Raw genomic sequence first — 24,781 nt, 5'->3', positions numbered from 1 at the left:
TAATGGCGGGAGGAGCCAGACCACCACAGCCACGAACTAGCTGGTGTGAGGCCCTCAGCACTTGAGCTGTTTCCCTCGTCCTAATTCTGACTGCTCCGCCCGGGGAAGGAGATCAGCGCCATTCTGCGAGCTCACGGTGCACGAGGACGTCTTCCTTACCTGCCGTGTGCAGGGTGGGCCCTCCTCCTTCCCCGTTTCTACATCTTGGACATGCTTTTTTTTTTTTTTTTTTTTAAGACCTATTTATCGGGGCTGACGTTGTGGTGTAGCAGGTAAAAGCTGCTGCCTGCCACGCGGGCAGTCCATATCGGCGCTGGTTCACATCCTGGCTGCTCCACTTTCGATACAGCTCCCTGCCTGGTAAAAGCAGCGAAAGATGGCCCAAGTGTTCAGGCCCCTGTCACCCATGTGGGAGGCCTGGAAGAAGCTCCTGCTCCTGGCTTTGGCCTGGCCCAGAGCTAGCTGTCACAGGCATCTAGGGAGTGAACCAGCAGATGGAAGATCTCTCCCCACCCCCCACCAACTTTCAAAATAAATACATCTTTTTTGAAAAAATATTTATTTGAAAGAGTGACAGAGGGAGAGAGAAAGGAAGATCTTTCCTCTACTGACTCACTCCCCAAATGACCACAATGGCCAAGACTGGGCCAGGCCAAAGGCTAGAGCCCAGAACTCCCACCAGGTCTCTCACATGGGGGCAGAACCCCAAGCACTTAGGTTATCTTCTGGTGCTTTCCCAGGCTCATTAGCAGGGAGCTGGGTTGGAAGCAGAGCAGCTAGGACTCCAACCAGCACTCCAGTATGGAGTGCTGGCCTTGTAAGCAGTGGTTTAACCCACTGTACCACAATGCCAGCCCCCTTGGACACTCACCTAACCCGGGCTACAAAAGCCCTAGCAGATGCTTCTTGTAGAGGCAGCAGCTGTTTGGAACTGCACCTTCCCACTGTCACAGGTAAATAGGAGCTTTCTTCTGAGCAACTCCCTCTTGAGGCTGACTTGGTGACACCCAGAGCAGTGGACCCTTTTGTCTACTAATTCTGACTGGAGCATGTCAGAAGAGGGCTGCTAAAAGTTTTGAGTAAGTTCTAGGGTCTTGGGCTGGTGTCATGGCCTAGCGGGTAAAGCTACCATGTGCGACACTTACATTCCATATGGGTGCTGGTTCAAGACCCAGCTGTTCCACTTCCGATCCAGCTCCCTGCTAATGTGCCTGGGAAAGCAGCGGAGGATGGCACCCACATGGAAGACTGGGGCAAGGTCTAGGCTCCTGGCTTCACCCTGGCCTAGCTAGCCTTGGCCTGCGGATGAAAGATCTCTCTGCCTCTCTGCGCCCCCCACCCCACCCCTCCCTGTCACCGTGTGTGTGTAACTCGTAAGAAAAAAAACCCACACACACATATTAGGTGGGAAGATCCTTCAGGGATGCAGGGAGAGTCCAGATGTCTTCAGATGAGGAATTTGTTGTCAGCACCGGCATTTTAAAAAGATTAAAGCAAGTTGTCTAAACAGAAAGGAGGGAATCGGAACAACAGGAGAGAAGGAGGAACATCAGAATGCACAAAAATATGGACACATACAGTAAGATTTCCTCCTCCTCTTGAGGTTTTTTAAATTTATTTATTGGAAAGGCACAGCAACGGGGAGAGAGAGGAAGAGACAGAGATAGAAAGCTCTATCTGCCTGCCATCAGCCAGGATTGGCCCAGGCAAAGCCAGGAACATGGAACTCCGTCCAGGTCTCCCCCATGGGTGGCAGAAACCCAAGCACTTGGGCCATCATCTGCTGCCCCCCACACTTATTGGCAGGAAGCTGGATCGGAAGCACAGGTAGTCAGGGCTCCAACCAGACCTTCTGGTAGGGGGCAGGCATCCCAGGCGACACCACAATGCCTGTGCCTCCTCTTAAGTTTTCTAACTTATGTTTGACAGTTAAAGCAAAAATGTGACGCCATGTGACGTGGCTCTCAGCGTTTGTGGAGTAGGTACTTGAGACAATTATATTAAAAAGGGAAGAAGGTGGTGAGAAGCGAGGAAGGTAAGGTTGTATACTTCACTCAAATGAGTAAAATGTTGATATCCATAGGCTGTTAATTTTTGAAGGATTTGAAATCACATAGAGTATGTTTTCTGGTCACACAGGAATAAATAAAGATGTAACTATAGGGGTGGATATAGAGATAGATATCTAGAACAACCACTAAGGAGAATATTTAAAGACATACACTTAAAAACACCATAAACATATCCACATGGGCAAAACTGTTAAGTATCGCATAGAAAGGCAAGAAAGAAAAAAGGAACAGAGAACAAATGCAATGGTAGATGTAATCCCTAACATATCATTAATTACATTAAATATAAATTAAGTGCACCATTAAAACACAGAAATGGAGGAGATTTAAAAACTGTATACTATCTACACAAAGCCCACTTCAAGTATAACAATATAGGTGGACTGAAGGCAAAAACATTGATGGATTACACACTGTGAACATAAATCCAAAGAAGGCAGGGACGGCTGTGTTCATAGCAGGTAAATAGACCCCAGAGCCGGGAAATGGCCACAGACACTATCTGATAATAAAACGGTCAACCCAGCAGGAAGACATAGCAGTCCTAACTGTGTGTGCACGAAGCAGAGCTGCAAAATACATGATCGAATCGAAAGGAGAGACAAAAACACACTGCTGTGGTTGGGAGATGCTAACATCCCCCTCAACAGCTGATGCAACAACTAGACAGAAAGCCAGCAGGGGCACAGAAGTCCTGCAAAATGCCGTCACGCAGCAGGATCTGGCTGGCATTTATGGAACACTCCGCCCACGACGGTAGAATACGCATTCTTCTCGCCCCGGGAGGAGCAGCTCTCAAGACAGACCGCAGACTAAACTACGGGGAAGGTGGAAGAATTGAATCATACGGTGGAGCCAGTGACGAAAAGTTAACAGGAAACTCTCCACACACTTGGAGAGGAAGTAATGCTCTTCCCACTCACCCTTGAGAGAACTAAAGAGAAATCACAAAGCTAGAGTGAGCTAAATGAAAAAAACGCAACAGAGCAAAATGGAACACACCTGAGGCAATGCTAAGATGGACTGTTATAGCACTAAATGCTTACATTAAAAAAGAGGCCATGGCCGGCGCCGCGGCTCACTAGGCTAATCCTCCGCCTGCGGTGACGGCACCCCGGGTTCATAGTCCCAGTTGGGGCTCCGGATTCCGTCCCAGTTGCCCCTCTTCCAGGCCAGCTCTCTGCTGTGACCAGGGAGTGCAGTGGAGGATGGCCCAAGTGCTTGGGCCCTGCACCCCATGGGAGACCAGGAGAAGCACCTGGCTCCTGGCTTCAGATCAGTGTGGTGTGCTGGCCGCAGCAGCCATTGGAGGGTGAACCAACAGCAAAAAGAAAGACCTTTCTCCCTGTCTCTCTCACTGTCCACTCTGCCTGTCAAAAAAAAAAAAAAAAAAGCGAAGCTGGGGCCAGCGTGTGGCGCAGTGGCCTAAAGCTGCTGACACCAGCATCCCACATGGGCAGCAACTTGAGTCCTGGCCGCTCTACTTCCAACCCAGCTCCCTGCTGATGCCCCTGGGAAAGCAGTGGAAGATGGCCCAAGTGCTTGAGCCCTTGCACCCATGCGGGAGACCCCTCTGCACCACCCCAACCCATAACTCTGCCCTTTGATAAAAAAAAAAATCAACAATCTAAGCTTCCATCCCAAGATACTAGAAAAACAAGAGCAAAATAAATCACATCCAGCAGAAAGCAGGAAATAAAAATAAGAGCTGAAATTATAAAAAGAACAACAACAAAGCAAAACAATTAAAAATTTAATTCCTTCCTTAAAAAATAAGACAGATCTCTGTCAATACAGACAAAAGAAAAAAAGACAACACAAGTTACTGCTCTCAGCAGAGAAACAGGCGATATCGCTGCAGGCGTTAAAAGCATAAGAGGATACCGTGAGCACCACACACAAATTGTGTTACGTTTCTATTTCTTTTATTTGAAAGCAGGACAGGGTGGGAGAGAGCCATCCTCCCTCTGTTGTTTCACTCCCCTAGATGCCTGCACTAGCCAGGGCTGCGACAGGCTGAAGCCAGGAGCCAGGAGCTCAGTCCAGGTCTCCCATGTGGATGGCCGGGACCCAATATCTTGAGCCATCACCTGCTGCTTCCCAGGGTGCCCTTTAGCAGAAAGCTATGTCAGAAACAGAGCTAGGACTGGAACCCCAGCACTCTGATAGGGGATGTGGGAGTCCTGAGTGGTGTCTTAACCATCCCCCCAAACACACACATAAATTTAATGACTTAGGTGAAATGGGAAAAATTCCTCAAAAACCATACATTACCACAATTCACCCAAAATTAAATGAAAGTTTTGAGTGGTCCTTTATTTATTAGGGAAATTGAATTCATAATTTAAAAACTCCCAAAAAGAAATCCCTGGGACTGACAATTTCACTGGAGAATTCTACCCAGTGGTTAAGAAACATAATGCCAGTTCTGTGCCATCTCTTCTAGAAAATAGAAGAAAAAGGAAGTTTTCCAGTTCATTCATGGCACCAATATTACCCCAATACCAAAGCCAGAAAAATACTAAAAAGAACATCCCTTGGGTCTGTTGCTGAAACTATCCTTAGGGAGAGACACATTCATGGATTATATCACTCAGTATAATGGAGGGGAAAAGCAGTTCTCCCAAAATTAATGTACAGCTTTAGCAAAATTCCAGAGAGACTTTTTTGTAACATAGACAAGATTATTTTAAAATTTATATGGAAGGGAACTAACGAAAGAATAAAATGGAAGGAATCACTCTCGTCAATATTAAGGTCCATTATATAGTCACAATAATTAAGGCAGTATGTTATTGCTGGAGGGATAGACACATAGGATCAATGGAACAGAATACAAAACCCAGAAACAAACCCACAGAAGCACAGCCAAGTGATACCTGACACAGGGGCAGAGCAGCCCAAGGGAGAAAGGAGACTTTTCAACAGATAGTGCTGGGGCAACTGGACCTCCCTAGGTAAAATATGAATCTAAACCTAAACCTCACTCCTTATACAAAAGTGAATCCCAGATTTAAATGTAAAAACTATAAAAGTTTTATAGTTCAGCCAGCACTATGGCATAGCGGGTTAAGCCACTGCTTGTGACACTGGCATCTCATATTGGAACTCCAATTTGAGTCCCAGCTGCTCCACTTCTGATCCAGCTCCCTGCTAGTGTGCCTGGGGAAGCTGCAGAAGATGGCCACGTACTTGGGCCTCTGCCACCCATATGGGAGACCTAGATGGAGTCCATGACCCCAGCAGTGGTGGCTGTTTGGGGAGTGAATCAGCAGATGGCAAATCTCTCTGTGTATGTCTCACTCTCTCTCTCTCTCTGATGCTCTGCCTTTCAAATAAATCTTTTAAAAATAGTGACAATACCAAATACTTGAGAGGTTGTGTAGAAATTGGATCTCGCATACTTTGCTAGTGCGGTTGGAAAATGGCAGAACCATTCTGGAAAATAATTTCGTGGTTTCTTAAACTGTACATGCACTTAACCACACACCCAGCAATTTCACTCTTGGGCATTTATCCCAGAGAAATGGAGAGCTACATCCACACAAAAACCTGCCAAGGGTTATTCACTGCAGCTTTATTTATGATAGCAAGAAAATGGAAACAACCAATACCTTAGTGGTTGAAGCAGCTGGTACATTCAGACCCTGGATTGCCATTCGTAGGAAACTGTCACTACGTGCCACCACCTGCGTGCACCTCAAGGGCATGATTCTGAGTGGGCACAAATAGCAAAGTTCTGTACTGTCCACTTCCTTTATAAACTTTCTCAAAATGGCAAACATAGAAACAGGGAACCAATGGGTGCTTGCCAGGGTGCAGGTGTGGTGGGGAGAGCTGGAGAATGTGACTTTGCCGAGTGGCAGGGGAGAGATCAGGGCAGTGCTGGAACAGTTCTGTGTCCTGACAGCTGTGGTGGCTGCACAAAGCTACACAAGTGATACAATAACCTAGAGCTAGCCACACATATTGTGTGCAGGACAGCTTCCCAGTGTTGATTCTGTGCTGGAGTTAGGTAAGGCATCCTCACTGCAGATCGGTGAGGAGGACGTGGGGCCTCGCTGTGTTGTCTTTGCAATTCTGTGTGCATATCCAATGATTCCAGAACACCAAGTGAAAACCCGTATATGAAATCTCACCCTGGTGAGAGCCTGGGTTACCCAGGGCTGGGTGTGCAGTTCCGGAAGGAGAAAGGAGTGAGCACATCGTTTGGTTCGTAGGGAAGAGGAAAGGGGACCAGAAGAGGTGCAGGAGTCAGCCATGGCTCGCAGACCCTGCTTCCTTCTTGGAGGCACGAAGTGGCAGGCGGGTTGCCAGGACTTGGAATTGAGGGCTTCTAGGAGGAGGGGGACTGGGACAACTTACACTGCAATTCCTGGACCCTGGGAGTCTCCCTCATCTCTCTACCTAGGAGGCAGCCAGCTTCTTGGGACCATGACAGCCAGCAGTGATCTGTGCTGATTCTTGGCAAGTCTGCTCCTTTGACCAATGAGGAGCAGCAGCTTCCCTAGTATCGCCCAGCGACATTGTATTGCATCAGCGTGGAGACACAAACACCCTGGGCTTCTGAGCGCAGATTGTAGGGGTTGGGGGGCTGGAAAGAGGGTGCGAGGAGATAGTTGAGGGTGTTTGAAATAGTAAAGGTGTCAGACAAGAGCTTTGGAGCCGACGAGTGGGGACTTAGAACACGTGGAGGCATGGGGGCAAGGCTGGCTCTGGCCTTTGGCTTGCCCACTGATGGGATGGGGCCGCCATCCCACTGTCATGGGGGATACTGGTGAGAACTGGAGTTTGGAGGACTGTAAGTTCCGTCTCATCCCGCTCAGCTTAGCATCCCTGGGAGATATCAGGAGAGTTGTTCAGGAGGCCCTGAGTTGCTTGAAGTCTGGCACTCCAGATAGAGGTCTACGTTGGGACCAGGCGAGGACGTGGAAAGAACATCAGATTCCATGGGGCATAAAAAGAATGGCTGCATCTATGGGTCAAAGGCAGAGAAGGTGCAGTGGTTTACAAAATCCCAGAGCAAATGGTCAAGTTAGAACCAGGCAGAGAAGTGGGGGTAGGGGCAGGTGCTGGCAGCAGGGTACTGAGTCTTGCTTTCACATCAGCAGGCTATAGGGAGAAAACAGAGTGGAAGCCATCCTCCACTAAATGTGCCGTCAATCAATAGTGTGTGGCTCCCAGGTCAGCTCAGCCACTCTCCTGGCCCCAGCACCACCCGGCTCCCCCTCCATAGAAATTCCAGGGCTGTAGCGCCTCTACTCACATCCAGCAGGGAACCGTGATTCAGGGCTGGGCACCCTGGCATGAAAACCCTGTGTTTCATCCAAGTCCACTGTCCCTGGAGCCCAAGCCGGCCTTTGCAGGTCCATTTGCATGCAATTTGTATTGCTCTGCAAACCCTGGCTTCCCCATTAAAGGGCAAGTGCCTCTCGTTCCTGTGTCTTCCTCATGCCTTCACTCGTGCCCTTAAGAAACATGGGATTTGGTGATGAAAAAGAAGAGGGCCCCCTAAGTTTCTATATTTATTCAAAATCCTCTTATAGAGGGTTGAAAATTCTTTTATGGAAGCACAGGCTGAGGTGGAGCATGGAAGATACATCTTACTGGCTGGCGCCGCAGCTCACTAGGCTAATCTTCCATCTTGCGGCGCCGGCACACTGGGTTCTAGTCCCGGTCGGGGCGCCGGATTCTGTCCCGGTTGCCCCTCTTCCAGGCCAGCTCTCTGCTGTGGCCAGGGAGTACAGTGGAGGATGGCCCAAGACCTTGGGCCCTGCACCTTCATGGGAGACCAGGAGAAGCACCTGGCTCCTGCCATTGGATCAGCACGGTGCGCCAGCCACAGCGCGCCAGCCTGTCAAAAAAAAAAAAAAAAAAAGATACATCTTACTATCCTGCCTGCATCCCCTAGCACGGTCTGTGGAGATGGTGGGTATGGGCGGGGGTCACCTCCTGGCTCTCTCGGGCTCCCCGACTGGAGGCTGGACTAGTTGAGTAGGGAGAGAAGGAGCGAGGCTGAGGACTCCATGCTCAGGCTAGCATCCAGCTCCCTGGGGAGGGGCCCACTCCTCAAAACCTCCTGTGGTGCAGCTGATAAAGAAGCATAGGGCCCAGTAACAAAGACCCCTTGCAGGTGGTGAGTCCTGCTCCCTGACCCGCAAGGCAGGAGAGGCCTCAGGGGACCACACTTTGGAGACGGCCATGGTCCTGGGTTTGCGGCACAGAAGAGACCCCTCACGTGCTCCCCGCCCTGCCAGGGAGACTGCAGGACAAAGATAGGACACGCACTGGGGTTCAGAGATGCCTTCCCATCAGAGTGCTTCTACATCCTCTCAACCGCTGCCTGGGGCCTGGACCCTCGTGGCAGGGCATATAAAAACAGAGACCAAGTGGCTCCTGCAGGGATCTTGCCATCAAGGGAGGTGCCGCCCATTAGGTCTGGTTAACCTGCACTACGTGCCAGGGCCAGCACCTGGGGCAACGTTAAGTTCACTCAGGAGCAAATGCGCTCCAGGCTGCCCACAGCTCCTCGGCACAGCCTCGTGCTCAGCACTACACTCGGCTGTGGTCACCGCTGCTGTTCCTGCTCCCCCGGCACCAAACCCCTCCACAGATGCCCCCAGGAGTACTCACGACCCACTGCACTAGAATCACAGAGGTCTACGGGTGTGTGTGTGTGTGTGTGTGTGTGTGTGTGGCTTTGTGCAGAATGGAGAAGGCCTGGCTGTGTTCACCCTGTGATCATGAGCCCCCAAGATGCCCCCCCCCGCTCCCCTCCTAGTCTTCACAACCTTGCAGGGTCCCCTCCAACACTGGATAGAGATGGCCTACGATGGAATCAGGAGGGTGTTACAGGAATGTCAGAGTGAGGCTTCCAAGGCTCTCCCTGATCTCCTGGATCACTTGCCCTGGGGGAAGCCAGCTGCCGTCTCCCAAGGACACCGGGCAGCCCTTGGGACAGGTCCACGTGGAGAGGAAGTGAAGCCTCCCGCCGGCAGTCAGCACTGCCTTGTCACACACGGGTGCCAGGCGTGTGTGCCTGAGCCACCCTGGAAACGGACCTTCCAACTCCGTCAAACCTTCCAGTGAGCAGCCACACCCTGACTTGGTGAAAAATCTCCAGGCAGAAGCACCCGGCTCCCCTGCTCCTGCGTTCCCAACCTCCGGAGCCTGCGAGGAGAGTAAATGTTCACTGCTGTTGTAAGCTGCCGAGTTGGGGGACAATTTTTACTTAGCAGTAGCACTCTAATAGAAGATGTCTGCATCTAGGAGCAGAGCAGCCAGGTCACACGGTGAGTATTATGTTTACATAAAAAACTTCAAAAAATTTTCCAAAGTGGTTGTACCATTTTACACTCCTATCTACACCATCTGCTCCAGTTGTTTATGTTGTGTGTGTGTGTTTCTGAAACTCATCTCACCAGGCACGTGACACTGCCTCTGGTGATAGACCCTAGTTGTAGCAAGCCGCCATCCCTTCCTGCCTGACTTCCCTCCTTCATGAATAACCAGTGGGTCACAGCCAGAATTGGGCTGAGTGTCTGGTCCTTCCCTAGGTTGGGGAGCTACCTCCCAACTGATCCTGCAAATGGCCTTGGATGTCATCCTGCACTTGGAGTTGACAAGGCCAAGTTTTCCCATATGTGCCCAGAGCTCCTCCAGGCCCAGCAGCCCACAGGACACAAATGAAGTGGCAGCAACAGGAAAAACACACACTGAGTGGGCTTTTGCCTCCTCCACAGACGACAGGTGCTCCAGGGCCTCTCGCCGTGACCCAGACATTTCTGCAAGTCCCTGATTGTCTCTCCTGAGCTTAGCAAAGGTCTCCTTAGGAGCCGCTGGGGGGCAGCACCTTACCACAGCCCCTGCCAGACTATGCTGAAGACCAGCCCAGTGGTCCCCCTTCAGTTTCATCCAGTTGTCTCCCTGGGCCTCCACAAGTTGCCAGCCCCAGACCACAGGTCATTACAGGTCTGCATAGTGTGCAGAGATGGGGGAGGGGCCCTTGTAGTAGATTCCATCAGTGCCCTCCCCAGATGCCCTTTCCTGGATTGAGGCACCCACCCACCAACTGCTCCAAACGCGGGCCCCTTGGCCTGAGACATGCCCTGGGCTGATGGGTGACCCCTGGCAAGTTACACTCTCCACCCTCTTCCCAGCAATGGCCTGACCTAGTGGTTCAAACCCTGTCCTACTTATCACAAAGAGGAACGGCTCTGTATCCCTTTCACAGCCCAGAGACTGAACCCATGAGACTAAACCTGGAACTGAAATCGGAAAAGACCCTCTAAAATCTACACTAAAATGTGGCCCGTTAAAGTTCCCTAGAAATGCTGTCCGGGGTGTCACATGTGCTACCGGAATTTGGGGTGCCTTATGATTTCACCACGGGCTTATTACTAAATCCCCGATATTAATAAGCCCAAGAGGGTTCTTGCCTAATATTTAGAGAAGAATTTTAAATACCCTCACAGATAAATGAGGCAGCATGGTACGTTTTAAGCTTTTATTTAGTGAGAAAGATGCATAGGAGAAGAGAGAGAAGTGAGTTGGGGTTCATACTGAGCACCAGGAACCGGCCACATGGAAGAGCATCTGGGCCAGGAAGCCTAGAGCACATGGCCCAAAGGCCATGCGCCCTGGAGGCGCAGGGCTACAGCAAGCCGCCTTCCTAGCAAGAGGCCAGGGAAAAAGAGCAGGGCCCGGGCACACTGTGCCCTAGGCTTTTAACCCACTTCCAAAGGGGAGTGGTCAATGAACCTGATTGGCTGGTGGGCACCCAGGTGTGGCCAGGTAGGGGGATGAGGACACACAGGGGCGTGGCGAAGGCATGGTCTTCCAGCTCACAAATCTAATCAATTTTAACCTATATGCCTGCCCACTTCAGAACCACATCTGAACCTCTGCCCAAACCCCAACTCAGCCTTGTACTCTAGCAAAGAAAACTTACCTTTTTTCTCCTTTGTGTCCAGAACCCTGGCACAACCTTGCTTCAGCCCCAGAACGCCACAAGGACCCCCAACACACATACTCCATTAAGTCAGCTCACTCTTCTGCCTGTTAGCCCCTGCAAGCCCCAAGGAGCAGGGTTGCCCCACATCTTTCCCCACCCACCCCTCATCCCCTCGGCTGTCCCCCAGGGGCCACCCACCAGCTGCCACATGAACCCTTCCTCATGGAAAGCTGCATTCCTGCCAGATCCCACCCCAGGGCCCCCGCTATGTTGTTTTGACCTTCCAAACAATCCTGTTCCTGCAGTATTATTAACTCACTCTCTTTTTTTTTTCCTAGTGAGGAAGCCAGAAGCAATTTATGGCAAAGTTAATGAAGCTTAAGCTCACTCGCATGGGCCCCTTCCAAAGCCCTGCGATTTTGTAATCACGGTTTTGATTCCTCTGCTTACAAGGCTCCCAAATCACATCAGCTTCAGGCCCCCAAAAACCCGACTGTGCCGCTGGAGAAACTGAGGCCCTGAACTGTGAAGTGACCTGGCCCAGGACACACACCTGGTAAGCAACAGAGGCAGAACTTGACCCGGGTTTGCTTCTCTGCAGGTTCTTTTCCTGTTCCCTACCCTAAAATCCAACCCTGAAACTTCCCCAGGCCCACTGAGTGGTCTCCAGGGCCCAGCCCCTGGCTTCCCTCACCCCCAGTGTGCAGCTCTCCTGGTTGCCAGCTGCCAGCCCCTCCCTCTGCCCTGGCATGTTATTGTGGGAGTTTGCCAGGCCAGAAAATGCTTGGGCAGAGCTATTTTTAAAGCTCAAGGTGGAGGAGTGTCTCCCCGCATGCCACCAATGGATGCAGACACCCACAGAGCCTTCCTGAGGCCTGAAATAGCCTTCTCTCTGCCTTTGCCCTTGCCATCAGCGAAGGTCGACTCATCAGCCACCAGGCTGTCCTGGGGGCAGTGCATACGTGGACTGTCAGTTTCTGCTGTGTAACAAACTACTGTTTCCTTAGCTCACAGTTCTTCAGGTCAGCAAGTTGGACTGGGCCCTGCTGGGCAGTTTGGTGTCGGCTGGGCTCCCTTTTGCATATGGCTGGCACTGGAGTCAGCTGGCCTGTCTCTGTCCCACATCGTCACTCATCCCAAGACCGTTCATGTAGTGGCTGGGAAGAACTCCAGAAAGCGAGCAGAATTGAGCAAGGCATCTTAGTGCCTAAGCTCCAGGCTCATAGTATCACTTTCACCACATTCTATGGCCCAAAGCAAGTGACAGGCCAACCATGGTCACTAACTTTCTGTGTCAGCTTGGTTGGCCCATAATGCCAAGGTACGTGGTCAAACATTATTCTGAATATTTCTGTGCAGTTTTTTTTTTTTTTAATGTGATTAACATTGAAATCGATGGGCTTTGGGTAAAGACCTGCACAAAACAAAGGCTGATCTGTCCCCAGCAAGTGGGCCTTCTCCAGCAGACTGTTTGCAGATAGAAACCACAACTCCTCTTTGGTCTCTAGGCTGTCGGCCTAGTCTGCAAATTTGGGATTTACCAAATCTCCACAATTGTGTGAGCCAATTCCTTAAAATAGATCTGTCTATATATACACACATTCTGTTGGTTCTGCCTCTCCAGAGAACCCTGACTAATCCACCAGCCCAGATTCAAGGGCTGGAGAGCAGATTCCATCCTCTGATGGGAGCACCCACAAAGGCACAGCTGTGAAAGGGCCAGGACCCAAGGAAGGAAGCAACTGCAACAGCCACCTTTGCTAATGCTCACAACAGGTGGGTTTGGGAGTCGGGTGGGCGTGGTGTGACAGCCCCCAGGGTTCTGCTGGGCCAATCAGATAGAGCTTCTGGTTGCCCCCACTCACTGCTGGTTATCAAAGACTTCAGGCACAAAACTTGGCAGGCTACCCTGAGCAAGGCGGGACTCGCCAGCTGGATTCGGGACTGTGTCCCCCACCTCAGACTAGGGGCTCCTGGAGAACTGTGCTGTCTTCCACCATCCACCTCAGCACTCATGGGGCATGGAGAAAGCTGTGCTCCCCAGCAGGGGACCCAGCAGGTCCTGGGGCCTACTGAGCCCTGTACGTGATCCTGCAGGGTACCCCTGAGTGGTTGGCTGATGCTTCACTCCGAACACACACCGCCTTCGGTACTGGGCGGGCACCATCTGCTCCCAGCTCCACGCAGGGTCCCGGGTCCTGCCCAGCCCACCACGTGGTCCTCCTAGTGCCTCCCATGCTGCCTCTGTCCCATTCTGTCTACTTCTGCTCAGCACACGCTTGCCCAGCCACCACGCAGCTCCCAGCTGTTTCCTGCGTCCCCTCATCCCCGGCTCTGCGTGCCCCACAGAGGCACTTGGTGAGGAAGTCAGGCTTTGCCACAGGTGTGTGTCCTGCAGGACCTCCCCTGCCCCATAGGTGGCTCTGGAATCTAGGCGGAGAGAGCAAGTGGGGAGTGGATCATCAGGGGAGGGAATTCAGCAGGTGGGCAGGTGAGTAGCTGGGGCAACCAGAGCCAGCCTTCGACACCAAGGGCAGGTCCTCTCACGCCCTTGACAGCAGGCTAGAAACCAGTGGGAGACACCACTGGACCCCCAGCTCCGTGCTCCAATCTCCCATTTGTGACGCACCTGCTGTACGACTTGGGGCCGTGGCTGCTCAGTATTGCCCTCTTGGGAACAGAGATGATAACCATCTGCCGCGGATGCCATAGGCACCATGCCCATCTCCTTGGGGCCTTCACACTTCAAGGAGCTCCAGCTGCCTTCCACTGTGAACCTGCTTGCCCGTGCCTGAGTGCTCTCGCTCCCCAACTGCAGAATACCAGGGGCAGGCTGGAGGTGCCGGCGAATGCACACCCTTGGAGGAGCCCACCATCTGTAGCTCAGAGGAGTTGCTATAAACACCCCAGCTCCCCCCCCCCCCCCCCCCCGCAGGCAGGAGAACTCTGGAGCACATATTTTTCTCTGACCCCCAGGGCTTCTCTGCAGGACTCAGCCCCAGTTGCCCTCAGTGGTACCTGGCTCGATAATGCATCTGGTGTGGGGGCTGCTTTCCCTCCCTCACCTCACCGAACCATCCACGTCCAGATCTTTGTCTTAGGGTCTGCTTCTAGGGGAACTCAACCTAAGACACCGTCCCAACCCTGTCTGACCCAGTGGTCAAGATGAAGGCAGGGGTTTCCAGCAGGTGTCTGAACCCAGGGTTGCATGAGGGGCTTCCCAGCCCTCATCTCTACTCTGGACCCAACCCTCACAGGAGGGTGGTCGGACGATGCTGGCAGGACTAAAGTGAGGACAGGAGCGGCTCCGTACCCATATCCTGGAATGAACCGCCGGGGAGCCACCACCATCTGGGCAGCAAGCGGCAGCACAGCCTGCCCCCCCCATTCTACCTGAAGGCAGGACTGGGCAGGGGCAGCACAGCCTGGTCCCCCCCGCCCCCCATTCTACCTGAAGGCAGGACTGGGCAGGGGAAGGAGGGCTGCAGGGCAGCTCACTATCCAGGAGGACAGGACTTCCCTGTGGCTCCCTAAAGTGAGGGAGAAAGGGCTTCCGAGCCACCGTTCAGAGCGGCAGTTTACGAGTCCCCCCAGGCCTGGCTGTTCCGACGGACACTCCATGGCCTGTCCTGCATCTCTAAGTTGCCTCCTTCTCTCCATCACGATGACAGTCACCAATTGTCACCAGCTCCCGCCTGGCATTTTGGAACCTCCCTCCCAGGCTCTGTCTCCTCTCTCAGCCTCTGGTCTGCTCCATCCCAACACTCTAAAGTGGATCTCGCAAACCAAGTTGGCAGGCACCAGCCTGTGGTCCACATGCTGCCTGTGGTCTATTTTTGTGTGGCCTGTAAGCTTAGAATGGTTTTTCCATTTTCTTCTTAAACAAAACAAAGAAAACTATGCGACAGAGATGCTTGCCAACCCCTGCCCTCAAGCTTAAAGGAGTGGTCTGCCTGGCAGCCTCATTGCCACCCCTCACCCGACACACCCTCAGGTTGCTTTCTGTGCCTGAAACACCCACCCTCACTCCCTGGTATGCCTGGTCACCGACCCACACTTCAGAACTCACTGAGTGTCCCGTTGGCTGGGCCTAGGCCTGCTGGCTCCAGATCACGGCTTGGCTCCCTATGCTCTTCCTGAAGGCTGAAAACCCAGCAAGACTGGATCGCGGCTGGGCTTCACCTACGGTGGGAGGTGGAAGGGCAGGAAGAAGGAAGATGGCAGGGTCTTTCTTCCCAGGGTCTCGGGCCCCATGGGGTTTTCATTACTCAGAACACCCAGTAGATGTGCCCACCATGGCCCCAGCTCCTACTGGGTGACCTGAGACCCTGAACTTGCCCTTCCCACTCCTCCCTCGGGCAGCCGGGGCTTCCTGGGGCTGCTGATCTCTGAGTTGCCCCTGACTGGCTTCTCGGCTCATCCACCTGTGTAACCAGTCGCCTGCATTTCATTACCTCTGTTTAAACACTGGTTTGGAAGGCAGGTGTTGTTTGGAGTAGCCTTCAAGATGCCACTTGGGACACTTCTGTCCCTTATCAGACTACCTGAGTTTGTGTCCTGGCTCTGCTCTCAATTCCAGCTTCCTGCTAATGCACTCCATGGGAGGCAGCAGGTGATGGCTCAAGGCCTTGGGTCCCTGCCACTCGCCTGGGAGACCCAGATACTGAATGCCTGCGTCCTGGCCCAGCCCTGGCTGTTGTATTTGACTAGTGAACCAACAGAGGGGATCTCTCTCCCTCTCCTTCTCCTCTCTCATTCTCTCCCTCTCAAATTCATGGTAAATAAACGAATAACAATGTAAGCACTGATGTTTGTTTTCTAGGTAGGACAGCTGACTAGTACACCATTCTTTCAGGCATCCACTAACCCCTAGAGCAGCTCACTCATTGCTTCCATAAGCCTGTGGGTGCCTACGGTGCCCTAAGCCAAGAGTCAGCAAACCATGGGCCAAATCCAGGCCACTGTGTACTTTGTAAAGAAAGCATTACTGGAACACAGCCACACCCATATTTACATATTGCCTAGGACTACTTTCACAGGTGGAGTTGAATAGCTGTAACAGAGACCCACCTGCAGCCCACAAAGACGAAACTATTCACTCTGGTTCCTTTCAGGAAACATTTGCCAACCCTTGTTCTAGGTAGGCTTTTGCTACCTGAAATGTAGACCCGGAACACCTGGGAGCTCATTAGAACTGCAGAATATTAGAGGCTACCCAGGCCCACCAAATCAGAACCTGCAGGTGGACAAGGCCCTCAGCTGAAGTGTGTGCACACTGAGGTGTGAGCTTGCTGTCTTGAGAAGTCATATGCTTATCACCACATTCACCTGATCATCAGTCTTTATTAGCACATTGGTCTTAGTTGGATCCCCAGCACCTGGTCAGTTGGCCCAGAAAGGATAAATGCAGTGATTCTCTGGCTCATAAATTATTGGGCGCTGAAGGAAGAGTTTCAAAGAGAGCTGTTCCCATTTTTGACATACAGGTTGGCAAAGATCAGGAAGTCTCTGAGCACAGGTGTTGGGACGTAAAGGAAATAGCTCTCACATGGTTTGGACCACCTCTTTGGGGAGATCAATTTGAGAAAATGTTCATGGAAAAATGGAATTAAATGATAAATTTATATGGGTGCAAAAACATTTTTCGGAAATCCATGCATTGTTTTTACATAATGCATATTTTTCATGAACTTTTGGAAGGCCCTTCATAGTCATCAAAACTACAAATGCACATACCCTGTGACCCTCATCCTCGGGACAGACTTAGGACTGAGAGCAAGTTAGGCTACCAAGGGATTTACTGCACAAAAACCAAAGTTGTCTGCAACCAAGTTGCCTACAATCAAGTGGCCATCAACTAGAGATTTGCTCAGCAAATTATGATATATAATGAAACTATACAACTTTTAAAAAGAAAGGCAGGGGCCAGCGCTGTGGCTTAGCAGGTAAAGCCACCACTTATAGTGCCAGTATCCCATATGGGCGCCAGTTCGAGACCTGGCTGCTCTACTTCTGATCAAGCTCTCTGGTATGGCCTGGGAAAGCAGTGAAGGATGGCCCAAATCCTTGAGCCCCTGCACCGACGCAGAAGACCCAGAGGAAGATCCTGGTTCCTGCCTTCAGATCGACGAAGCTCCAGCCTCTGTGGCCAACTGGGGAGTGAACCAGCAGATGGAAGACCTCTCTCTCTCTCTCTCCCCTCTCTCTCTCTACCTCTCCTCTCTCTGTGTAACTCTTTCAAATAAATAAGTCTTTTTAAAAATTAAAAAATAAAAAGAAAGGAGTTAGAGAATCTCCAAGATATATTATGTGTAAAGTGAAAAAAAGTAAGACGTAGAACACCCCATAGGAGACAGAGGAAAAAGAGGAGGAGGTGATAGAGATTTTCTTGCATTCTCATAAAACATCTCTTAAAGGATGTGCCCAGACTCCACCACCACTGGCCCCTAGAAGAGGTTATTGGATTGCTGGGTGCAGGGATAAGAAAAGACCTTTCACTGCCTACCTTTATATACTTTTTGTTTCTGTACTTTGGCTGCAAGTTTATTCGACACAAAGTATTTCCCTCTAACTGTATTGAGATGTTGGCAAAATCTCTGTCACATAGTTTCTTTGTTTTGTGGCTGACCATACCCATGAACAAATCTGCCCTGAAACTGGAATTTGATTGCTAGCCCAGCCCTGACTTTCTTGTGCCACCGTGGGCCGGGGGCCAGGGTGGTGGGGGACACGACGGTGCTGAGACCACAGGTCTCTTCAGTGTCTCCATGAGCTTCCCCTCTTGTGAGCCTTGCCCACTCACACTGCAGACCTGTGGGCTGAGGTCTGCTGGTCTCAGGACACAGCTTGGGATCCTGGCAGGCAGAGTCTCCAGAGCAGGTGGAGGTCATTGCCAGACACCCTCGTTGGTAAGATACCTGTACAACACCTCCGGGCAAACTGCTCCCTCATGCTGCCTCGGGACTTGAGAGACTGCATGGACTTCAGTTGTGTGGTTGTTGTTTGCTTAGGCACGTGGGCATCCTTCCTGACTACCGTCATTCCCACCTTAAAAAAGAGGTCATAAATGGCAGTGCAATCCTTTTGGGGCACATCAGCCTGGCATGGTCAGGACTGGATAGGAAGGGGCATCTCCACGGCATCTCTTCCCTAGTACTTTTTGAAATAAAACAACAGGCTGGGCATTTAGTCTAACAGTTAAGACACCCATGGCCCACACCTGGGCGCCTAGATTCAATACACGAGGCTCCACTCCTGACTCCAGCTTCCTGCTAATGCAGACCCTGGGAGACATCAAGTGATGGCTCAAGTGATTGGGTTCCTGGAGGTCCCTCACTTGGGAGGCCTGGATTATGTTCCCAGCTCCTGGCTTTGGCTTGGCCCAGCCTCAGCTATTGCGGGTTTTTGAATAGTGAACCAGGAGATATTCTCTCTCTCTCTCTCTCTCTCTCTCTCTCATAATAAGAACAAGCCAACCATAAAAGCAGGAAAAGTCTCAGGAGCGTATACACGCAGCATAGCATAGAAAAGTGAGGCCGTAGTTTAGATGTCAGTCTGGAGTTTCCCCACTTGGAATGTGGTCCCCAGGCCAGCAGCATCAGCATCCCCGGAGAACCAGTGAGCAACTCGGAGTTCCAGGCCCCATCCCCAAAGCATGCAGTGGGAATCTGCAGTTTAACCAGAGCCCCAGGGAATTCGCTCTCACAGCACGGTTTGAGACGCTCTGGTCCAGCCGCTCGGAGAACTCACTCATTACAGCACCACCTGGTTCCCATGGTCTGTTACTAATAAAACAGCTGTCTGTTCCCCCCAACTGGGGCTCCATCCCAGTGAGACACCAGGGCCCAGGCTGTTCCCATTAAGGGGGAGGTTTTCCGCAGCTCCGCCCAGGCCCTGGCTGGCCCCATGCCCAGTGTCCTGGCGGGTTCCCAGCTGAGAAGACAGCTCACTTCCTCCTGCTGAACTGCTCCCCGCTCCCCGAGATGTAAACTCTTTCCAGCACGAACAAAGATGCATCTGTCTGGCTCAGGTTTTTTCCTACCAAGTGTTTATTTATCCATCCACCCTGGGCCTCCGAGGACCCGGCCCCTGACCTGGTGGTGGAAGGAGCCAGGGAGGGGTAGCCGAAGGAGGGAGGACAAGAAGCCAGGAGCTTGGCCGCTGCTCTGCCTTCTCCATGCTTCTGGAAAAGTTCCCGGCCACATCTGGATGCAGTGACGCGGCTGGACTCCAGAGCAGCAGGGAGGAGGGGGGTGGGCGGAGCGGGGAGCTGTGCTGACGCTGGCCCAGACCACCCAGGAGTCTGCAGCGTGGAGACCACTGCCCTCCCACGGGCTGCCAACTCTCTGATCCCAAAGTCAGAGCACAGAGCCAGCCCCGCTGAGAACCGCACACTGCCACTGTCCTGAGCCCACCCCACCCCAAGCTGCAGGGACTCTGTAGGAGCCCAGCGCTGTGTCTGTCTCTTTCTTGAACTTTCTACTCCCCTCGCTTCCTAACGGCAGCCATTCCCCCAAACAGACCTCCTCTTTTCCCTCCCCACTCCCTTCTAGATCCTCCTCTGTGTGGCTAATCTCTCAAATAAAAAGCACAACATGTCCATAAAACCACTAATAAGGGCACAGCCCAAAAATGTTGCCAGCCGGAGCCTCAGCTCTTCCCTCGCAGCTCTGCAAGGTTAGCATTCCTCCCCTGCTCCACAGAGGGGACCAGCAAGCCTGGGAGATGTTAAAGGACAAAGTAACCCAGGCCTCTGGGGTCAAATGCTCACCTGAGCTGCCTCCAGCCCAGGTCCCAGGACCTCTCCGTGCAGGCTCAGAATCAGACAGCGTTCTCCCATTAGCCACCTGCTGACATCCCTAGCTCTGTGAAGGGCTGGACCCCTTGCCTCAGCCACTAGGCCCCAAATTTAGAACCTTGTTTCTGCATCATGCCCTCTCCTCGCTGTCACCCTAGGTCTGCCCAGTGGCAGAGGTGAGTAGATGCTCCGTCCCCACTTCCTAATCACTCTGGTGATTGCCTCCCAGCCAGTCCAGTCCACTTGTCCCTGGGGCTCTTTTCCTACTATCTCCTGGTCCATCCACTACCCACAAACCCTCATGAGATATGAGTGGCATAAGAGGCCACAAGCATTCCCTGTCCTGAATCCTCACCCTTTGCAATGCGACAGGGAATCACTTCCGTCAAGAGGTAGCGTCTGTTTGCTTGGGCTGGCCTCAGGAACATGGAAGTGACAACTGCCCGTTCGGAGTGTAGGCTTCAGGCAGCCGTATGCATTTCCACTTCTCTGGGAAATCTGTCCAGCTACCATGTAAGTAGGTCCTGGCTCGCTTTTAGCAGAATGGGAAAACGTGTGGCCCAGGGACCCTCCCCTCAACTCCAAGGGCCCAGCCAACAGCCAACCAAATACCAACCCCGTGGTGATGCCATCCTGAATTGGCTGGCACCAGGCCAGCCTGTCAGCTGACCCACACACACGGGAGGACTACCGTGCCAGCAGAGCCAGCTCAGGCCAGAGGAGTCACCCAGCAGACCCCAGCCCGCTGAGAAATAATTAACGACTCGGGTGTTGAGTCACTCAACTTGGGGAGGGTTTGTTACATAGCAAAGGCAAATTGATCCCCTCCACTTGTCCTCTGCGCAGCTCCCAGGTACTCCGCAGGTCAAATCCCTCCTTCCAGGTGCACAAGCCTTGCTAGTGAAGTTGACACCGCACTCTCTTCTCACCAATTTCTCCAAAGCCCGGGCTCCAAAGTATCCTCTGATAAATCTTGCTCTTTCTTTCTTCCAAGCTTTGCTTCCACAGACTTTCCTCCCACCCCGAATGCCATCTCACCTTCCTTTGATCATCACGCAAAATTATGTCCCTTCCCTAATCCCCGTCTCTGAGTCTGCCCCGCTCTGAAGCCACCCATCAGAGCGGTTCTCATTCCAACTCCTTGTGACCAACCCCAGGTCCTTCATTTCTCCAGGTATGGAATTCAGCCCAGTCCTCACAGAATCCCTGTGAAGAGGAGGCACACACTCCCCATGTGAAAAGATGAGTGTGTTAGACTCTTTGCAAACCACTTCGAAACACCCTTGCTGGAGCCGGGTTCAGCATGGTAGTCAAGCTGTCCACATTCCACACGGGAGGGACGGGCTGTGTGTCTCCGCTCCAGCGCCTGACTCCAGCTTCTCAGCAAGGCGGAGCTGGGGAAGACTCGATGATGGCTCAAGTGCTTAGGGCCCTGCCACCCACGTGAGAGACGTGATTTGAATTCCTGGTTCCTGGCTCCAGCCTCAGCTGTTGCAGGCATTTGGGGAGTAAACCAGTGAACCAGAGGATAGCAGTTTCTTTCTTTCTTTCTTTCTTTCTTTCTTTCTTTCTTTCTTTCTTTCTTTCTTTCTTTCTTTCTTTCTTTCTTTCTTTCTTTCTTTCTTTCTTTCTTTCTTTTTTGACAGGCAGAGTTAGTGAGAGACAGAGAGAAAGGTTTTCCTTCCATTGGTTCACCCCCTAAATGGCTCCCATGGTCGTCATGCTGCACTGATCCAAAGCCAGGAGCCAGGTGCCTCCTCCTGGTTTCCCATGCGGGTGCAGGGCCCAAGCACTCGGGCCATCCTCCACTGCCTTCCCGGGCCACAGCAGAGAGCTGGACTGGAAGAGGAGCAACTGGGACAGAATCCGGCACCCCAACCGGGACTAGAACCCGGGTGATGGCGCTGCAGGTGGAGGATTAGCCAAGTGAGCCACGGCGCTGGCCAAGATAGCAGTTTCTCTCTCTCTCTCTCTCTCTCTCTCTCATCAAGCCCCACACACCCGCAGCAGTGCTCCCTGTTGGTGACACTTCTGGTACTGGCTTCCCCTCCTTCCTTGTTGCAGGGCCCTGGTCCCTCCCTCGTGCTCCCCAAGGGCCCATTCCCAAACTACAGACTCCCAAGCCTCTGTCTCAGGTTCTGCTTGGAGGAACCCAGGTGAAAACGAGGTGGAATAAAGGTCAGAGGAGTTAAGTCCCTGTTGAAGATCACACAGCTCGGATATTTTCTGATTGAAACCTACAGAAAAGGTGAGAGCCTGAACTCCACAAAGGTCACGTGCCCTGTGGGATTCATCACTAAAATGCAGTTACGTGAGCAGACAGAGAAGACTATCACACCAGCCGGTGCCGCCGCTCACTAGGCTAATCCTCTGCCTGTGGCGCTGGCACACCAGGTTCTAGTCCCGGTCGGGGCACCGGATTCTGTCCCGGTTGCTCCTCTTCCAGGCCAGCTCTCTGCTGTGGCCTGGGAGTGCAGTGGAGGATGGCCCAAGTGCTTGGGCCCTGCACCCCATGGGAGACCAGGAGAAGCACCTGGCTCCTGGCTTTGGATCAGTGTGGTGCGCCAGCCGCAGCGGCCATTGGGGGGTGAACCAATGGAAAAGGTAAGACCTTTCTTTCTGTCTCTCTCTCTCTCACTGTCTACTCTGCCTGTCAAAAAAAAAAAAAGACTATCACACCGTACCAGACTTGAGCTATGTGATCAAGTAATAAACATGTTCAACACTGCTTGCCTGATCGATTCACGTCTCTCTCAACACAGCTCTGGGGACCCAAACACGTGGGGTAGGAATATGTGTCAGAAGACTTGTATTTAATTTTTAATTATCCAAATGATACTAGAACACATTTTTCATGTAAAAATTTGAAGCATTACAAAGAAAGTTAGGTTCCCTTTGACTTTCTCCCTCTGATCTCCAGTTCCTCACCAGAGGCAACACGTGGCTGTTTTACATGCCTGTGTTTATATGCTCTAGATATAGTCTAAATCATACTTCATTTTCTTTGTTTAAATTTTAATTTATTTGGCAGGGAGACAGACAGACGGGCTTTCCTCTGCTGGTTCACTCCCCAGATGCCTGCAATAGCTGGGGCTGGGCCAGGGCCAAAGCCAGAGGCCGGAACGCAGTCTGGCTCTTCCACATGGGTGGCAGGGACCCTAACTACTTGAACCATCATTGCTGCCTCCCAGGGTCTGCTTTTGTGGGAGGCTGGAATTGGGAGTCAGAGCCTAGAATCTAAAGCACGCACTGCAATGTGGGACTCGGGCATCTTACTGCTGGACCAAACACCCACCCCTGCAACATGCCCTTTTTTTTTTTTTTTCCATTTGCCGCTGTGTTTTGGAGCTCTTGTTTTTTTCCCACAGGTAGTATTTTGGAGTACGGACAAACCATGGTGAGTCATTTCCCTACGAGTGGACACATAGACTGTCACTAGCCTTCACCACTGCCAGAATCGACGCAGCGATGCAGCCACACTTGAAAGCTTAGATGATTGCCGTCCCCACTCTGACTTATTTGTCCACCCTCCTCCCTGCCCTGACACAGTTACCTTTGAACGAGCTGGTCAGTTACAACTCTGTAAATCAGGAGTCAGGAACGCAACACGACAAGGCGCAAGGACCTGAGTGTGCAGGGCCTGGAGAGAGGAGAGAGCGGAGGGCTGGCTTCACGTGGAGGATCCTAAAAGGACAGAGTACAGTAGAGTGTAGTCATCACATTTTGGGGGCTTTGCAACATCTGAACTCCTCCATTCACTTGGAAAGTGAACATCCCAACGTCGGGACTCGCTTTATGCAGCAATGAAAGCTCAAGGCCAAACCCAGGCCCTGCGGCCCGGTCTTGCCTCCCAGCGCTGAGTGTGGGGTTAAGGCCACAGAACAGCAGAGACTGTTGAGAACACGGCCACTGGCAAAGATGGTACTACCAGCGGCAGCGGCGCCCTGCCACGTTCCTCCTGTGGTGGGTCCCTCTGAGCAATCCCGTCATTTTCTAATCCCTCTTCTGCTTAGGCTACTCAGAGTCGGTTTCTGTGGTTTGTGACCAAACGCCCTGGCCGATAAACACTGGGTGGAAAGAGCCCAGAGCTGAGCATCAGAGATCTGCGTCATGTCCTAAGTCGCTCTGACTCGCCAAGTCCTGGGCAGCCAGAGGGAGCTGGCCCCGTGAGCAGCTCAGGTCACAAGGGAGGGCCACTGGGCAGGAAGGGCCCGGGCAAGGTCAGGCTGGTCCGGCCGGGGACGCTGGTTTCTCTGCTCTGCAGGGAGGGGCTGCGACTCACCATTCTTGCTGGATTTAGAGACAGGACAGGGAAGTTTCTGGGGTTGAACTGGACCCTCCCGGTGTAGCCTGCGCATCAGACAGGAGCAGCCTTCAAGACGAGAGAGGCCCCAGCTCCTGCCCGTGGAACTTCTCCTGGAGGTGACACACAGCCTGGGTTTCAGGGAGGCCTCAGTGAGAGCGGAAGCCTGGTCCACGCTGTGAAACGAGCCCTCGAGGTCCTGGGTGCGAGTGCACACACACTCGCAGATTTCGGCCTCCTCGAAGAGGGCACCAGGGCAGCCCCAGTGACAGGGAGGAAGTGACTGTGGCTGCGAGGGAGGCTTGCGTGGAGGGCGAGGCGAAGCCAGCAGCTGCTGTCATGCACTGGGTCAGAATGAGTGTCTGGGGAAGGAGGCTTGAGACGTGCGTTGGGTGTATCCGGCAGCTAAGGCCGTGTAATAAATCCCTCCACAACTTGCTGGCTGAAAATAAGAAGCATTTATAGGAGCCTATGGGTCTTTGGGTGGTCTGCCTGTTGTCTGGGATCGCACATGTGTTTACTGTCAACTGGAGTTTAGTCGGCATCTCTGTTGGTCATGGCTGGTCTACGATGGCCTGAGCTAGGAAGCTTGTGTCTGCTCCGTGTGGTTTCTCGTCCTCCCAAAGGATGATCTAAGCTCATTTACAGGGCGGCAG

The 24,781-nt window shown here is 52.4% G+C and overlaps 1 long non-coding RNA gene across 3 annotated transcripts in view; it reads left to right on the top strand.

Moving 5' to 3' along the window:
• The window catches only part of LOC103348222 (uncharacterized), a 29,704-nt gene extending 5,130 nt beyond the window's left edge, over positions 1-24,574 (top strand). The window contains exons 2-5 of one of the 3 annotated variants that reach the window (XR_007919374.2): positions 8,871-9,364; positions 11,364-11,581; positions 12,650-12,801; positions 23,191-24,574. This is a non-coding gene — a long non-coding RNA (uncharacterized lncRNA). Of the gene's footprint in view, positions 1-8,870; positions 9,365-11,363; positions 11,582-12,649; positions 12,802-15,604; positions 15,827-23,190 lie in introns of those variants that run through there. The other 2 variants (XR_011379745.1, XR_007919373.2) reach the window with 2 other exon arrangements.
• The last annotated feature ends 207 nt before the right edge of the window (positions 24,575-24,781 follow it).

This window comes from Oryctolagus cuniculus, chromosome 11 (assembly GCF_964237555.1).
Source record: "Oryctolagus cuniculus chromosome 11, mOryCun1.1, whole genome shotgun sequence".
Lineage (NCBI taxonomy): Eukaryota > Metazoa > Chordata > Mammalia > Lagomorpha > Leporidae > Oryctolagus > Oryctolagus cuniculus.
This window is presented reverse-complemented; position numbering and strand designations above follow the sequence as displayed.